The sequence below is a fragment of the Erinaceus europaeus genome, chromosome 5, assembly GCF_950295315.1.
Source record: "Erinaceus europaeus chromosome 5, mEriEur2.1, whole genome shotgun sequence".
Taxonomy (NCBI): Eukaryota; Metazoa; Chordata; class Mammalia; order Eulipotyphla; family Erinaceidae; genus Erinaceus; species Erinaceus europaeus.
Genome location: NC_080166.1, coordinates 6,926,928 through 6,943,442, shown reverse-complemented (window position 1 = coordinate 6,943,442; position 16,515 = coordinate 6,926,928).

Genomic DNA, 16,515 nt, shown 5'->3' with positions numbered 1-16,515 from the left:
AGTAGTGAAATTTCATTAACTTTAACAGATTATTACTTAATATAAAATCTTGTATAATCACCTTTTGGATTTGCATTCACTCTAATATCTCAGAAACCTGTCAAATTTCATAATCATAGTTTTAAAAATCATTTACCATCATCAGTGCTATATTACCTCTTAATTTAACTTAGGAATCAAGAGACAAGTGCATGTCATTTATAAAAATTAAATTCGGGAGTTGAACAGTAGCGCAGCGGGTTAAGCGCACATGGCGCAAAGCTCAAGGACCAGCAGAAGCATCGCGGTTCGAGCCCCTAGGGTTCCCCACCTGCAGGGGAGTCACTTCACAGGCGGTGAAGGAGGTCTGCAGGTGTCTTTCTCTCCCCCCTTGTCTTCTCCTTATCTTTCCATTTCTCTCTGCCCTATCCAACAACAACGACAAAAATAATAACTACAACAATAAAACAACAAGTGCAACAAAAGGGAATAAATTTTTTAATATTTATTTTATTTATTTATTCCCTTTTGTTGCCCTTGTTGTTTTATTGTTGTAGTTATTATTGTTGTCGTCGTTGTTGGATAGGACAGAGAGAAATGGAGAGAGGAGGGGAAGATAGAGAGGAGGAGAGAAAGATAGACACCTGCAGACCTGCTTCACCGCCTGTGAAGCGACTCCCCTGCAGGTGGGGAGCCGGGGTTCGAACCGGGATCCTTATGCCCGTGCTTGTGTGGGAATAAATATTTTTTTAAAAATTAAAAAAATAAACTCACCAAATATTCTATGAATAACTTTCAAAAAAAGAGGTTTAAAAACTTATCTAATGTCCCTTTTCAATGTACTTTTCCCATTGGAGCTTTATTCTAGATGTTTCTTTCTTCAGCTCCTAGGCACCCTTGCATGACCCTTTAGAACTGGAAGTCGAATCGATATTAGAACTGGAAGTCCTCTCGATATTAGAACTGGAAGTCCTCTTGATGGTTAGAACTGGAAGTCCTCTCGATATTGAATAAGACTGGAAATTCACAGGTGATACAAAATCAAAATTCTTACTATTAGGGATTGAATAGATGATTTTTAAATCATTTTATTGGGGGGTAATGATTCATAATATAGTTGCTGACACAGGGGAACAATTTCTTATCCTCCTGTCTGCAAAACACTCCTCCTCCAACTTAGTTCTCCCTTCATTATTATGAGCCGGGACCCCCCAAAACCATAGCCCCTGTCTTCTCCTCCTCTCCTTTGCTTTGATGCAGTATACCAAGCCCATTCCAAGCTTAACTTTGTCTTTGCCCTTTTTGTATGTTTTACTTAAGGATTAAATCATGCACTTTTATATTTTTAAAAAAAATTTTATTTATCTATTCCCTTTTGTTGCCCTTGTTGTTTTATTGTTGTAGTTATTATTGGGGTTGTTGTCATTGGATAGGACAGAGAGAAATGGAGAGAGGAGGGGAAGACAAAGCAAGGAGAGAAAGACAGACACCTGCAGACCTGCTTCACCACCTGTGAAGCGACTCCCCTGCAATTGGGGATCCGGGGGCTTGAACTGGGATCCTTCCCCCACAGGTCCTTAACACTTTGCGCCATGTGAGCTTAACCCGCTGTGCTACCACCGGACTCACTAAACAATTCCTATCATTTCTGTTGAGTACATTATTGTTCACAAGCTCTGTTCCCCCAATTTATCTTATGTGCAGTGTAACAACCGTGTAGGGCTTTTGGAAAAAAACGGAAAAGGAAGGACTAGGAAGAGTTCACAGGACAATTCAAGTGAGAAATCTAGTTCTTCTAGTTTGCATTGCTTCTGCTCAGTCACCAGTCTGAAGCCTCTACTGTTGGTTCTTTTGTTCCTAAGATGCCCTCCCTCGTCTTCACTGATACCTCATAAACCTCGACTCGGTGGAGGGTCAAAGTGCACTGGCGATTTATTACAACAGAGGGAAATAAGTTCATTTCATATTTGTCGACCTCTAGAGCTCTGCCTGGTTCATGCATCGCTATCTATGTGCAGCTCTGGATCTATCACGCAGACGCTTAAAACTGATCATCCTTGATCCTGAAAATAAAAATACTGGCAAGTAAGAGGGTAAATTGTCTTATTCATGAGCTATAAACCATGAGTGATAACAGCGAGAATATTAACTACATACTCAGACTTGAAGGTGTACAATAAATATTTGCCTGCTTTGTAGCTTCTGAAATAAACTGCTCACTTTAAGGAACCCTCTTTCCCCTTTAAGACTATGTAAATAATTTGCTTGAAGAGCTAGAGCCCCCTCTTTTTTATTCTTTGTTTTTATATTTACTGATTCTCATTCAATGTCTAGAATTGAGGAAGGGACATGTATCTTCATTGATTGTTTCCAAGGGGGTCTCATATCACAAATAAGTGCTTCAAACAGTGATACTAAGAGTGAATCTGCAGTCTGAATAAATACAACCACCCAATGACTACAGTAAAAGTCAGTTATGTCCAAAGAGGAGTCAAGATTTTGGGTGCCTTAAGACTCTGAATTAATTTGATTTTTTTGGGGGGAAGGGAGGTTATTAACAGTCAGTAAGAAAGATTTTAGATTACAAGAACAGTCTTGTCGCTCACTATTAAAGCAATAAAATTTTTCTTAAAAACAGAAGAACTTGGGAGTTGAGTGGTAGCACAGTGGGTTAAGCACAGGTGGCACAATGCGCAAGGACCCATTAGGATCCCAGTTCGAGCCGGCTCCCCACCTGCAGGGGAGTCACTTCACAGGTGGTGAAGCAGGTCTGCAGGTGTCTATCTTTCTCTCCCCCTCTCTGTCTTCCCCTCCTCTCTCCATTTCTCTCTGTCCTATCCAACAACGACAACAACAATGGATTCATGGTGCTGGCACGGAGCCCTGCAATAACCCTGGAGGGAAAAAAAAAAGAAAAAAAAAGATGTTAAACCCCAGCAGTGATAAAGACAGAATTTTTAAAAAATGAATAAAAATAAAAGCACTGAAAGTTAAATAATTTCTCCACTATTACAAGACTACTTTATTCTCGGATGCATAAGCCTTATTTCCAGGAAGTCAGGCAGATAGTGTGCAGGGGCCATATTTAAGCTTCAAATAGCTTAAGAATAGTCGCAGGAGGCTATGGAGAGAATGGCCACTTTTTGAGTTCTTTTGCCTACTTGATTCCCGGGCTCAGTACCACCTGAAGTCAATTTTTATTTCTTTTCCCCATTTTATCTCTATGATTAATAGTGGATGACTAGGTTGTGAGATTACAGGGTATGGTTCACCACTAAGGTTCTGTGAACCCACACTCCCACGTCCCAAACATAATGGCCCTAGTTCTCACAAAGTCTTAGAAACAGTTTGTCTGGGAGTCAGCTGGTAGCATAGCAGGTTAAGTGCACATGGCACAAAGCGCAAGGACCGAGCTCCCCACCTGCAAGGGAGATGTTTCATGAGCGGTGAAGCAGGTCTGCGGGTGTCTTTCTCTCCCCCTGTCTTCCCCTCCTTTCTCCATTTCTCTCTGTCCTGTCTAGCAATGACACTATCAGTAACAACAATAATAACTATAATAACAATAACAACAAGGGTAACAAAAAGGAAATAAATATTTTTTAAATAAATAAATATTTAAAAATCTTTAAAACAAAAAAAAGAAACTGTTTGCTTCTGTTCTCTCTCCCATTCTTTCTTTTTCTTTCTCTCTTCCTTTCTTTCTTTCTTTCTTTCTTTCTTGCTTTCTTCTGTATCAGTTCTCTAGATTTCACATACAAGTGAAATTATCTTGTAGTCGTCTTTCATCTCTTTGCTTATTTAGCTCAAAATAATCACCTCCATGTCCATCCACTTTGCCCCAAAGGCCACAATATCATCTTTTTTGACTGCAGAGTAGTATTCTGTGGCATATATATCCCACAACTTCCTTATCCAATCATCTCTTGATGGCCATTGCTTCCACTCCTTGATTATTGTGGATAAAGAAGCTATGAACATAGGGTTTTTTTTTTATTTATACACTTTTCAAATATTTAGGAGGTACTCACTGCCGTGACGCCATCTTCCCAGCCAATACCTTTAGCCCACCTGCATGTTAGCTGTCAGAACTCAGAAAAAAATGAGTAAAGTCATGGGCCCCTAAGAATAGACCTAAAATAGACTTACTAGCCTTTTCCAAAATGGAGACCCCAAATCTCATCAGCTATAGTCTTACCTTTAGACTCCTGAGTATTCAGCAATTTGTTCTGCTTTAATACTTTTTCAGCCACCAAGTTGCAGATGCTACCGTGATGCCAACCTGACTTTACTGAACAGATTACCTCACCAGTGTGCCCTGGAACCCCACCTCTCTAGAACCCTGCACCACTGGGAAGAGAGAGAAACAGGTTGTGAGTGAGTTAATAATAGTTTACAAGTTTATCAGATTACAGGGATAGCGTTCTCTCTTCTCTTTTTTGTTATAGTTTAGTTCTCTGTCACCCACCCACATCCAACGATAACCACCATAGTTCTTCCAAAGCCTTAGAGGCGGTTCAGTTACTTTTTTTGTTTCCAAGTTCATTTGTTTCAGTTCACTAAATTCTCTAATTTCCACCTATGCTTTAAATTATCTGGTGATTATGTTTTGCCTCTTTACTTGCTTTACTTAGCATAATCACCTCTAGTTCCATCCCTTATGGCCCAAAGGGCACAATATCACCTTTAAAAAAAAATCAGAATAGTATTTCATTGAGTATATATCCTTCAATTTCCATATCTAGTCAGCTATGGTGAGTGCTATGAAAGATAAATGAAGAAGGGGCCAGGCAGTGGCACACCTGGTTAAGCACACACAGTACAGTGTACAAGGACCCAGGTTCAAGTCCCTAGTCCCCACCTGCAGGGGGAAGAAGAAAAACTTCAGAAGTGGTGAAACAGAGTTACAGGTGTCTGTTTCTCTCCTTCTCTGTCTTCCTCCCTTAATTTCTGTCTCTATCCAATAATAAATAAATAAAATTTAACAAATGAAAGAGAAATAAAGAGAGCTAAGTATGCATCAGGATCCCTAAGCCTAGGTGTGGAGAGGGAAAAAAATATAAGGAGTGAGCATGCTTTCCTCCAGAAACCAGAAAGTCAGTCCTTTGAGAGAGCAGATAAAGGTAAAGAATCTACATGAGCCCAGGCTTGTCAAGCATAGGGTAGTAAGTAGCATGAACACAATCATAGAAAATGTAAAAAAAAAAAAAAAATGTAAACTGAGCAGTGAAGTATGACTCATAATCTAATTTTAAAAAAAAAAGACAGTGTAAGCAAAATATCCCTTTCTGAAGATCTGACTGTAGTGTGGAGAAGGTGTGCAAAGAAATGAAACCACCTGCCCGTAAGCTAGCACAATTGTTTGCACGCATACAAAAAAAGAAGTGCGCACTGCTAGACGCAAAAACTAAACAGGATTTATTCTGTCTTCGGAGAAGTGATAGTTGTCACATTTATGGTGTAAGATCTTTTATTTCATTAGAAACGGACAAGTTAGAATTACAGATCTGATCTGAATACATAGCATAAGACTGAAAATCTCACTACATCATTATTCTGCATAGTAAAGTGAGAAGAATTGGGTTTTGCTTCCGGTCGCACAGGAGATGAGCCTACTCAAGAGGAACAGTGTTGCTACCAAGGTCAAGGGATAACAGAAAGACAGCTTCTAGAACAGAGCTGGAGACTGAAACTTCCAAAGACATGCAGCTTTATAATACTTCCCATGATCGGGCTGGTTGAGGAAGGTGCAGACAAACTGCTTTGAACACTGATTGTCTTTGCCTCATATGAAAGTGAAAGTATTGAGGGGATCTGTAACTACTTTCTGAAACCCTTGAATCTGCAATAAATGTGTTTCCTCATATGAGCCTCAGTCTGTAGAGCTTTGCTAAAATAAGCAGCATGTCCCAGTGGGGAGTACCCACAGAAATGGAAGCCTGGGAGTCGGGCGGTAGCGCAGTGGGTTAAGCGCACATGGCGTAAAGCACAAGGACCTGAATAAGGAACCCAGTTCGAGCCCCCAGCTCCCCACCGCAGGGGAGTTGCTTCACAGGCGGTGAAGCAGGTCTGCAGGTGTCTCTCTTTCTCTCTCCCTCTCTGTCTTCTCCTCCTCTCTCCATTTCTCTCTGTCCTATCCAACAACTGCAATAATAACTACAACAATAAAACAACGAGAGCAACAAAAAGAATGAATAAGAAAATAAATAAAAGAAATAGAAGCCTATAACAAGTAATAGGCACTAGCACATGCAAGGCCCTAATGTCCATTTGCAAGAAAGTATGTACAAAGAGAAATGCCAGCTATAGCGAGGTGGATTCTAAGCTTCTCACAGTTGAGTTTAAGAACTTGATTTAAATTTTATAGTTAAGTACGACCATAGGAATTATAGAGAAATGAAAGAAGGAAACATCTGGATTGTAGTTTTTTATTTAAGGTGAAACAAAACATGATTATGTTCAACAAGACCTAAGAAAGCTTTGACCATCTTTCCTAAAAATTCCCCACTGGGCTATTTTTGCAGATGTAACAATGCCTTACTAAATGAAGAAGTAGTTCCAAATATTACATAATATACACAAATGAAATTGACTGTATTATTTTCAACAGTCATCAAAATACTGCAAAGAAGCAAGTTATGACATAAATCTGGTCAAGAAAACACCAGCTAGAATGACCAAAAACAAAAATAAAGCCAAATGCTTTTTAACCTAAAGACCACTATATAAATGACAGCCAGTGATAGCCTTGGTAAGAATAACCAAGAAATAAGTCTCATATCAGATGGTCTTTATTAAAACATCAAAACACAGAGAAACTTTTAACAAAGTATTTCTGTCCTGGGGACTTGATCAACCTTCTTTGTCTTTTCTTAACTTCCTAGTTCACTTTAGTTTACATAAGGATCGCATCTGTTTTTGCAGATTCACTGATCATAAAGAGGACATTAAAAGGCCAGTTGTTATTCAAGAAATTTCATGGATGGGAAGTGGAACTAAGACAGCCAACTAGCAGGCTGTTTTCTGCTTCTGCAATAACAGGAAAATCATACTATCCATGGACAACCCTGCAAAAAAGAGGCTTCAATCTCAGTCAGGCTTCCATAGCAGAGGACAAGAGTTCAGAACTGAGAGGGTAAGGACAGATAGAGACACAATCAATAGTAGTAAGCTATTATGTGTGATAATAAAGCTATAGACTAGAAAAAGGCCATAACATACAGAACGTATATCAGATGAACAAAATTTAGATGGAACTGATATACCAGCACCCCAGCGTTTCTGTAATTTTGTGCCTTCAATATAACAGCAATAAATGGAAAATAAATAAAAATATATAAAGGACTAGCATCTTGGATGCAGACATACTGGAATTCAGTTTCCATAGTAGCAGACCCTCAGAGTGTCACTATGGAGAAGTATGTCTTTTATGATCTTTTATGATATTTGTGAATGTCACTCTCTGATTCTTCTCAAACACAGAACCCAGACCCAGGTTCTAACAGAGATTCAAACATAGTAGAAAGACAGATGGAATAATTCATATTAGTAGACAAAAGTAGAGCATGATGAAAACACTGAATTCAATAGAACTTTACAAAATTCCAAAAGAAGGTTTCAAAATTATGATCCTTAAGATGTTCACCCAAAACGAAAAATGTAGTAAAAACACGTTTTGATCAAGTTAGAGAAAGTGCAGAAGTCATAACAGAAATAAAGAATATAGTCTAAAGTCATGCCCAATACTTCTGTATCCAGTTTCATCTAATCTCAGTAGGGTTAAGTCTAGTTAATACTTGCATAAGAGAAATCAGAAAGATAAATAACACAGTGACTAAGCTGAAAAAAATACAGTAAAAGGAAATACCATCAGAAAGACAGAAGCCAAATGATAAGGGGTAAGCTGGAGGCAAAGGTAAAGGATACCATCTCAAAAAAGATGAATATAAGATTTATGAGACAAATTTAAAAGGACTAACACTCATATCCTATAGGTACACAAAGGAGAAATGAGAAAAAGCAAAAATAAATATTTGCAGAAAGATTAACTTCTAATTTTCCCAGTTGAATCAAGTTATAAACTCTCAGATACAGAAAGCTCAAAGAGATCCAAGAAAAATAGATCCAAACCTAAACACATTAAGACACATAGTAACTAAAATAGTATACATAAAGAAGAATATTAAAAGCAGAGACACACAGAGTCACCTATAAGGTACTCCTTATAATATCACAAGCTAAGGACTTTGAGGACATATTCAAAGTTTTGAACTGAAAGACATTCACCCAAGAACATTCTATCACTAGGTTATCATTTGGAGTTGAAAAAATTATGGGAAGCTTTTCAGACATGCTACAGTTAAAGAAATTCACTAACACTAAAGTGGTCCTACAGAAAAATTAAAATAACTTACACAAGATAAAAGGGGGGAGTTGGGCGGTAGCACAACTGGTTAAGTGCAGGTGGCACAAAGCTCAAGGACTGGAGTAAGGATCCTGGTTCGAGCCCCTGGCTCCCCAACTGCACGGAAGTCACTTCACAAGTGGTGAAGCAGGTTTGCAGGTGTCTTTCTCTCCCCCTCTCTATCTTCCCCTCCTCTCTCTATTTCACTCTGTCCTATCCAACAACGACATCAACAACAATAATAACTACAACAATAAAACAACAAGAACAACAAAAGGGAATAAATAAATAGATAAATAAATATTAAAAAAGAACAAAAAAGATAAAACTGAGTGTTTCCTTTCACATGGAGTATGAGTATAAATATAGAAACAAAACAAGGACACAAAGTCAAATGAATCTAAGTCTATGATCTCAATGAACCTGTGGTCTCCAGGCCTTAGAACTAAGGTTATCAAAGAAGTCTGGGCAGCTCCTTACCTGCAGGGGGGTCACCTCACAAGTGGTGAAGCAGGTCTACAGGTGCCTATCTTTCTCTCTCCCTCTGTCTTCCCCTCCTCTCTCCATTTCTCTCTGTCCTATCTAACAATGATGACATCAATAACAATAATAACTACAACAACAATAAAAACAACAAGGGCAGCAAAAAGGGAAAATAAATAAATATATACAAAATTTTTTTAAAAGAAGTCTAGGAAGAGGCAGTATTACTGTTCAAAGGGGGTAGAGGTTCCAATTAACTTTGATGGTGAGATATTGATGTTTTCATAAGGGGTGAGTTGTGGTGATGCATTTTGGAAGAAGCAATATTTCACTTCCAAAGCATTCTTAGTCTTGTAAATCAAGGAGTCTTAATACCAAATAAAACTATTATTTATGTGAGATCACCTGGTTTTCATGTCTCCCTTTTTGACTTATGTCATTTAATGTGATTCCTTCAAGTTCCAAGCAAGATGAGGCAAAGGAGATCATGTCACTGTTTTTTAACAGTGGCACAGTATTCCGTTTCTTTGTGACTCATCTGTTACTGGCCATCTAGATTGCTTTCAAATTTGGGCTATTACAAATCCCACGAGTATGAACATAGATCTCTTTAGATAGTTTTATTTGCTTTCTTTAGCTATATCCCCAGGAGAAGAATTACCAGGTCATAGGTTAGGTCCACATCTTTATTTATTTATTTATTTATTTATTTATTTATTTATTTATTTATTCTCTTTTGTTGCCCTTGTTGTTTTACTGTTGTAGCTATTCTTGTTGCTGTTGTTGTTGGATAGGACAGAGAGAAATGGAGAGAAGAGGGGGAGACTGAGAGAGAGAGAGAGAGAGAGAGAGAGACTTGCAGACCTGCTTCATCACCTGTGAAGCGACTCCCCTGCAGGTGGGGAGCCTGGGGCTTGATCCAGGACCCTTGTGCAGGTCCTTGCACTTTATACCATGTGCGCTTAACCCTCTGCGCTACCGCCCGACCCCCCGCCCCCTGTTAGGTCCACTACTAACATTTTGAGAATTTATAGGTTGAACTTAAGAAACAAGGATAGTAAGGTAAAACCAAAGAGTAAAATTTGAACTAAGGGATGTATTTCACCAAAGCAAAGGTCTCTGGGGAAGGCAAGGAAGGGACTCGAGGGAGGGAGGGTGGCTTTGGAATCCTGGCACATGATGATGGAAAAGACCTAAATTGGAAAGGAGTGTGTTTTCACAGATACTTATCACAAAGAGATGTGAATTTGTACCCATGTGTCAACAATTATCCTGTGGTCCACTAACCCCTGATAAGGGAAAAAAGATTGAAAACAAGAACTTGTTATTTAAAAAATAAATTTCACGACCATATATATTTCACGACCATAATGAAATTTGCATATGTAAACGGAAATTTTTCAGAATGTTTTGCCTGGAACATTGTGATAAACCATATAGTTATAACTATATAGAATACAACAAAAAATTATCTTCTTTGAATTTTTTCTAGATAATGGAGAGGAAGGCAGAATCTCCCTTCCTCCACTGTATTAGGTATAATTTGTTATGAACTCCATGTATGTAAAAAAAAAAATCAATTTGAAACTCCATAATGTTTTATGTTCATCTGTGACCATTTATGAACTTTTGAGTGTTCAAGCCAAGTAAATACAGATGATCTGCCTTTCATTCACCTTTCATTATTTATTTACTGTTCAGAACACCCAACTCAACAATGATGGAGGTTGCCAGAAGAAATCAAGTTTCTATTTTATCAATTATTCAAAGGTCAGAAATAAATTATTTCAGAAGATAATATTATTTTTATCACTGTTGTCCAACCATTCATTCATCTCTGAATCACATCTCCTATGGGTTGAACTGCTGTTGACATGCAGAATCCAAACAAGAATACAGGGATATTCTGAATGTCTACACATTCATGTAGAAATGAAAGATAAGAAAAACATGGCAGGTGCTTTTGTTCTATAAGTAGAAATTTATAATCAATGTCATTTTCTTTTTGTAAATACATTTTTTTTTAATTTTACAGAACCAGATCCACTCCGAGGTCAAACTATTCATTCTGAGAAAGAGAGACAATGAAAGACAGAATGATAGAGCAGCTTGTCCCAGTGCTATGCCATTTTCATGCAGTCATGTAGTCTCTGGGCTCAAAGTTGAGCCACATTTATGTCAGGACATACACCAAGTCCTATGGACTGCCTTTCCATCCCATGCTTTGCTTTTCTGAGCAAGAATTTATTCTGCTGTAAGATTTGTGACACCACAGACTCTACTTCTCTCATTTTCTCTCTCTTTTTTTAATATGTTATTTATTAATGAGAAAGAGAAGAGGAGAAAGAGAAAACCAGACATCGCTCTAGAGCATGTGCTGCTGGGGACTGAACTCAGAACTTCATGCTTAAGAGTCCAGTGTTTTATCCACTGTGCCATCACCTGGACCATGCTTCTCTCATTTTCTTTTTTATTATTATTATTATATTTATTTTATTTTAATGAAAGATGTAAAGACAAAGATAATTGCTAAAAGATCAAAGAAATCATTGGCGTTAACACAACTCAGTTTCCAAGTAAATCACTGTCTATCATATTATGAAGTATGTCCATCTACTTTATCAGTTCAGCTAAGGTAGATTTAAATTATCCTTTTTTTAATCTCCCCAGAGTCATTTGGTTAGAAAAAGCAGTCATCTTTTCAAAAAATAATAAGTATGACCAAAATGAAAGAAAACTTCAATACCCACGGCTATGGTTCTGTTGGCATGGAGGTCTGTCTTTCCTATCCATGCTGTCTACGGCAAATCTCATACCAGTGATAAAGGTTTAGTTGTGGAAAAGTCATGGGCCAGTGAGCAGCTCATTTGGAGAGGTTGCTGCTTTGGCATGTCTGTGACTTAGATTCAAGTCCAGCCTCCATCACATCGGATGAAGTTTTGTTACTGTGATCAATTAATTTCACCCTCTCACTCTCTTTGCATCTCCATATAATCTAATTTTTTTAATATACTGATTAACTCTTCAGAGATTCAAAAAAATAAATAAAAAAAAACTTTGCCAATCCTTGTCATGGATGGAAGAAGTAAGGTCTTTCCAGGTGTCGGGCTGTAGCGCAGTGGGCTAAGTGCACATGGCGTAAAGCGCAAGGACCGGCATAAGGATCCCGGTTCGAGCTCCTGGCTCCCCACCTGCAGGGGAATCCCTTCACAGGTGGTGAAGCAGGTCTGCAGGTGTCTGTCTTTTTCTGCCCATCTTCCCCTCCTCTCTCCATTTCTCTCTGTCCTATCCAACAACGACAATAATAACTACAACAATAAAACAACAAGGCCAACAAAAGAGAATAAATAAATTAATTAATTAAATAAATATTTTTTAAAAATAAGTAAGGTCTTTCAGCTAGTAGGTGGTACCCTTGGAATTCAGACCCAAATCAAACTTCAGAGTTCACATTCTCAAAAAATTTAATTAATTTATGTGTAAATTTACTGTTTTAAAAATATGACTGCTTGTCATTTTTCATCTTGGGTACCTTTTCATTAGTTCCCTAATTTTTTCCTTCCATTTTTTTTCATTCTCAGCAAATAAATATTATTCTTGTTCCTTTGCTCGCAGTGATTCTCATCCTACTTCCATTAGCATTATGTCCCTGCTTTGGCATTATTTTTTTTTATTTTGTTTTAATCAAAAGGATCATTTGCAAGGCAAAAGCTGTACAGTTCACCAGAACTTGACAGACATTCAGGACCAATATTGCTCAGAAACTTAGTTTGCTGCCTTAACTGTACACTTGCTATGAATAGAAGCCTACATTTCCTCAAATAACTCACAGATTATCTCCAGATTTCAGAATAATAACATGTGATGACACAAAAGCAGAAAGGCTTCTGGAGTTCAATTTGGATTATGTAGAACTTAAGAAAAATGAAGTAATAATGATGACTTCATGGGTTCAGGCAGAGGGGCTGACGGGTGCTGTGAGGTGCTCTGAAGGCAGAGCAGGGTGGTATATTTCACAGAGATATCATCATCATCCTTTGCACCAAAGCAGGCGTGTCAGCAGTCAAACACCTTAAACTATCACCCAGACTGTTCCTGCCAAACTGTTCAAAATTATATCAATCAGCCTGAACTCCTTATCTAATTCAATATATCTGGCTACTTTCTGATGAGAAGGAGAAAAAAAAAAAAAGACGATTTCACATACATAAACTATTTTGGGAAAACTTAAGGTAAATTTGTCAAAAATATTCCAAGAATTCAGCAAAGAGCATAGATGTTGATTGCTTTCTAAGAACATACTCAAGACTCCACTTTTTATCAAGACTGGTTTACCAGCTCAGTTAAATTTCATAACTATAAACACTTTGACCCATGAGTAATTAAAATGGAGTGACATCAGACAGATGAACTGGTATGTAAACACACATATGGGCTTGTATGTATCCTATGAGCTAGTAAAAACAATGGAAATAAGAAATTTCTCTTTGCCAAGTAATTCATTTCAAATGAAAAAAAGTAAAGTCATTTCAATTGAAAACCTCACAGTTTAAGTCTAATTATATCACTTTGGGTTCAAGCATAGTAATTATTAGCTCTCTTCTTAATTAATATTTTCAAGTTTCCTACACTAATTATCTACAGATTTTTAAGATGGCATGTAAGAATATTAAGTCCAAAAGAAAGGATGCATGCCCACTGGTATTAGGCTAGTTGCCAACTTGTCTCCCTTCTGGCAATGCTGGCTTTGAACCAGGAATAGAGAAAGGACCAGCTGACATTTGGAAAATTAATTTTATACTTCAGCAATATTTTAAATAACAGATATAAAAAACAGAAATAAGAACCACTATTTTTTTATTTTCATATCCCATACCTGGTTAGTGTTCTATAGTAAACACTCTGCTTTTTCAAAGAAATTCACACAAACTCATCAACCTTTACAAGCCCAGCTATCGCAGCAACATTTTAATAAACAGCACATGATAGTTCTTCCCATTAATAACTAGTAAGATAATTATTAAAACATAAACATAAATGTCAAAATGCTGATGGTTATTTAATCCCGGAGATTATACGTAGATTTTTATTGTGCTTTCAGCTTTTGGCTCTTTTTGGAAAGCTTCATAATAAAAGTTTTTTTTTTTTTAAGAAAAATACATAAACAGAGTTCATGTTTCTATACTGATGGAGCTATTAAAGAGGTTCCATTAATTTTAAGTTCAATAAATCTTTAGAAGACCTAGTTCTTCTTAAAATGCAAAGTAAAGCCTTATTTAAGCTCAAACCCAGAATAACTCATTCAATTTAAAGTAGCGCTTAGACAAACATGTCCTAATTTTTGAAACACTGAAAGCTCGGAGTCAACGCTAGTCTGTTTCGGATAAGTCATAACACTAAAAGAATATTGAAAACTAAGGAGAGAAGGAAAACCTTTACCTGACCCAATTTCACTGCTGCAGCGACCGCTTCCTTTTTAAGGTCTTCTGACTCTTGCTGCTGTTTCCATTGTGAACTTTCTCTTAAAGAGCTGAACTAGGGGTGGGGCGGTAGCGCAGCTGGTTAAGCGCACGCAGGTGCCGTGAAGAGCAAGGACCAGCGCAAGGATTCCGGTTCAAGCCCCCGGCTCCCCAGCTGCGGGTGAGTAGCTTCACAGACGGTGAAGTAGGTCTGCAGGTGTCTGTCTTTCTCTCCTCCTCTGTCTTCCCCTCCTTTCTCCATTTCTCTCTGTCCTATCTAACAATGACAACATCAACAACAACAACAATAATAACTACAACAACAATAAAAAAAACAAGGACAACAAAAGGGAAATTAATATTAATTAAAAAATTTAAAAAGGAAAAAATAGCTGAGCTGTAAAAGTAAATAGGAAAGCTTCATCTGAGGTGTATGCTGTGACTATGTCCAACCCATTAAAAAAAAATAAAAATAAAAGTCCTGAGAATTTTCAGTGGGGATAGAGTTTTAGTGTCTTTTACCTGTGCAGATTTGCTCCAACTCATCAAATGTCAAATTTAAAGACAGGGGCCGGGTGGTGGCACACTTGCTTGAGCACACATATTACCATGCACAGGACCCGGGTTCAAGACCCTGGTGCCCACTGCAGGAGGAAGCTATCTCTCTCCCTCTCTACTTCTCCCTCCCCCTCAATATCTGCCTGTCTCCATTCAATAAATAAGTAAAGGTAAAAAACTAGAGGTAAGTGTCCCCAAATTTATGCTATGCAAATGTTCTCTACAGTTCACATACACCAAACTAATTCAGACATCTACCAGAATTGACTGATTTGAGTAACAACTAATAGAATACAGTAAGCAAAGTGATGAGAAGGGTTCCAAAATAGGCAAAGTGATGAGAAGGGTTCCAAAGAGGAATCAAAACACTTAAATAATATTCAATCTCAAAAACAGCTATGGATGATGAACAATTTGTAGCAAAGAGAATTTTTGAAGTGCCAATAATATTCAGACTGTAATTCGCCATCTTAATGATGAACAAGCTGGGCATCAGAGTCATGGTTTGATTTCAAACAGACCAATGCTGTGTCTGTTGTACTCTTGAACTTTTTGAATATCTCTATTGACTTGGAGTTCAAAATGGCCTAAGCAAACAAAAGAGATTTAACACATACAAGTGGGCAAGAAGGGGTTTTGTGTGATACTGAGAAGAAGCTTAGTTGTAGGCAAGTTTATGAGTTTATTCATGTTGTGTTTTGTAAAGGGGTTGACTTGTTACTAATTTTTGCCTTTCCTGATTCTTCACCAAAATCACTCTTATGCAGCCCAGGGCATCTCATGGCTTCATGAACTGAAGTACAAGAACAAAGGGTCACTGACAATACCAACTCATAAGCAAATAGATACAAAGGCAGTTGCATATATTTTCGAGTTATTTCTTTTTTTATCAAATATGTGAAGACATATATTTACTGACAGTTTATTATTTGATTTTTAAAAACGTGGTAAGTTTTTTTTTTTTTTTTTTTTTTAAAAAGAGGGAGTCGAGCGGTAGTGCGGCGGGTTAAGCACATGTGGCGTAAAGTGCAAGCATCTGCGTCAGGATCCCGGTTCAAGCCCCCGGCTCCCCACCTGCAGGGGAGTCGCTTCACAGGTGGTGAAGCAGGTCTGCAGATGTCTCTCTTTCTCTCTCCCTCTCTGTCTCCCCCTCCTCTCTCCATTTCTCTCTGTCCTATCCAACAACAGCGATAATAACTACAACAATAAAACAACAAGAGCAACAAAAAGAATAAATAAATATTTTTAAAAAGCACATTCCCAAAAGGTACTTAACTGAGAGAATTTATATAATAATAACTAACCTTTCTTCCTAGGAAGACTTTCTCCCCTTGTAAATGTGCAATTCTAAATATTTTCTCCCTGTGTGAAAGAAGGCAAGTTCCATAAAAAACAGGACATTTCACCTTTCCCATATTTGGGAGCTACTCTTGTCCCCGATCCAGCTTTCTGGTCCTTTTTCCAGCCATGACATCATCTCCCCAAACAATAACTTGAGTCCACCTACATATCAGATGTCAGGCTCAGGAAAAAACTGGTATAGTCATGGCCCCTTTAGAATATAACTAAAGTAGGCCTACTAACTAGCTTCAAAACGGAGACCTCAAATCTTCATCTGTGGAGGTTGGGCGGTGG